Source organism: Formica exsecta, unplaced genomic scaffold, assembly GCF_003651465.1.
Source record: "Formica exsecta isolate Colony F162 unplaced genomic scaffold, ASM365146v1 scaffold626, whole genome shotgun sequence".
NCBI lineage: Eukaryota > Metazoa > Arthropoda > Insecta > Hymenoptera > Formicidae > Formica > Formica exsecta.
The window spans coordinates 63677-66273 of NW_021853388.1; the positions used below are offsets into that span (position 1 = coordinate 63677).

Sequence of the window (2597 nt, forward strand, 5' to 3'; positions counted from 1 at the left end):
TTATCTTGAGAGCTTTTCAAAACACTATAATAAAGTATTTTTTCATTAAGTACTTTTTGAGTTATTTTATATTTTAATCTGACATATTTTGATATAAAAAATAAAATATCTCGTAAAATATTTAGTTTTCGATAATCTTACCGTAATACTTTTATGTACAGAATAATGAGACAAATCAATTAGTGTAAAGAAATAAACAAATAGTTGTTTTAAAAAATACATTGTAAATAATTACGTACTTTTTCTTAAAAACAATTATTTTTTTTTTACTAATTGATTTGCCTCATTATTCTGTACATAAAAATATTACGGTAAGATTATCGAGAACTAAATATTTTACGAGATATTTTAATTTTTATATCAAAATATGTCAGATTAAAATATAAAATAACTCAAAAAGTACTTAATGAAAAAATACTTTATTATAGTGTTTTGAAAAGCTCTCAAGATAAACTACAAGAATATGTAATAAAAAAGGGGGGTTCCATTTAAGAAAACATCGACCATATTGACCTCACCTTGAAAAGGTCACTCAAGGTCAAATCCATATTTTTATCATGTGGCCCCCTCGAAACCATGCAACTTTTGTCTGAAACATTTTTTGATATCTCACTTCGTTTCTGAAAAATATGCCCGCGTCACTATAAATGCCGCACCCTGTATATATAAATCTATATTTAACAATTTTCTATTCTTTTAAAGTGTTTTTTTGAAAATATAATATAAACAATACAATTATTTTCAGTCACTCACCTATAAAGACTGAAATTCGTTTTCCGGTATCGCAAATGGATCTGAGACATCCCATAGTCTTCTTCGTATCCTCAGCATCGTATTTTCTCGATTTCGCATAAATATCACAATCATTACGTTATCCATTTTTCGTAACTATTGCTTGATTTCACCTTTTTACGTGAAATTTCGTGTCAAGCCCGCTCACGCGAATAATCTCGTATTTTCACGAGGTGAAATCAACCGTAATTGGGTGAGTTACTCACTTTCGTCATTTTCACCCAATCCGAGAATCGTAATAGACCCCCTGTATACAACGCAGTTACAATTCGCAGTTACAATTTCCTAGCCAAGACGCATAATTATATGTACAGCAGAGAAAATTTTCAATATCAATAGAATAAACAACACTTTACATAAACAACATATTTTGACCCACTTAATTGAACAAACTAATAAGAAATCTTGATATATCTAGTATTTTTCTTCAATTTGAAGAACATATGAAAACGTGCGAAATTATGGAAAATCATATATACTTTTTAATCAAATTAATCATTGAAATATTTCTAAAAATTAAACTTTATTATTATAATAAAACATTTAATTTGGATTTACATTCATCGTTTGTAAGAAAAACACTCACAAAAGCTATTCATTTCAAAGGTCAATAAAACAAATACAAAAATAAATATATACAGGGTGTCCCGCAACGTGATGTCCACACTGAAACTGTGTATTCTTTTTGTCATTCTAAGTCAAAAAGTCTTAATACACATATGCCTTAAAGTCGATTGTTTCAAAGTTATAGCAAAAAAACAAAATTGCATAAAATAAGAACAATATTATTTATTAAAGATAACATTATTTATTGATAATTAAACAATAATTAAACGATAATTAAACAATAATTTACTTTATAAACTACTTTATAAATTGTTCAAAGTGACCACCATTTTGGTCTACACACACTTCTGCTCTTTGAATTATTGATGTTGTAGAACGCGAAAGAAGTTCCGCATCGTTACGTATATTATTACAAGCGTCTGTTATTTTATTTAATAACTGCTGCCGATTGATTGGCTTATCCGCATAGACCAGAGATTTAAAAAAATAAAAAAAGAATGTATATCGGCATTTTCTTCATTGGAAAATGTACTCATGATTGGTAGGTAAGAGAAATTTCTAAGCTATGTTTATGCAATGTTTTCACTTAAAACGGCAGTCAATTTATTAATATTATCTTGTGTGGCAAGTGTGGAAAACAATGAATTATGTCGAGTATGAAGTTGCCGCATGAGCTGAAGCGAATGCTATATATATCAAGTTTCATTTTGTTTCCTTATATACACATATTTGTTTTCAAAGATTTTTTCTTTTTTTCTTTTTGCTTATTCGTATTTAACGCTAATTTTATGAACATGTTCATATTTACAACCTATATAAAAATATGAAGACTTAAACATAAACATACAGGATGGGGGAAAACTCCCGGATCCTTAAAATATCTCGGAAGGAGTGAGATGTACAAAAAAAATGTTTCAGACAAAAGTTGTATGATTTCGAGGGGGCCACATGATAAAAATATGGACTTGACCTTGAGTGACCCTTTTAAGGTGAGGTCAATGCGATCGATGTTTTCTTAAATGGAACCCCCCATTTTTTATTGCATTCTTGTAGCTTATCTCGAGAGCTTTTCAAAACACTATAATAAAGTATTTTTTTATTAAGTACTTTTTGAGTTATTTTATATCTTAATCTGACATATTTTGATATAAAAAATAAAATATCTCATAAAATATTTAGTTTTCGATAATCTTACCAAAATACTTTTATGTACAGAATAATGAGACAAATCAATTAAT

The 2597-nt window shown here is 28.0% G+C and overlaps 1 protein-coding gene across 2 annotated transcripts in view; it reads right to left on the minus strand.

Annotated features, from left to right (window-relative positions):
- Window positions 1–2597, minus strand: part of LOC115242777 (ectonucleoside triphosphate diphosphohydrolase 5) — a 20632-nt gene that overhangs the window by 13994 nt on the left and 4041 nt on the right. The window contains exon 2 of one of the 2 annotated variants that reach the window (XM_029819313.1): window positions 754–1039. The exons of the other annotated variant lie outside the window; for it this stretch is intronic. The gene's annotated coding sequence lies outside the window, so the exon portion shown is untranslated. The remainder of the gene's footprint in view (window positions 1–753; window positions 1040–2597) is intronic. 2 annotated transcript variants of the gene reach the window in all.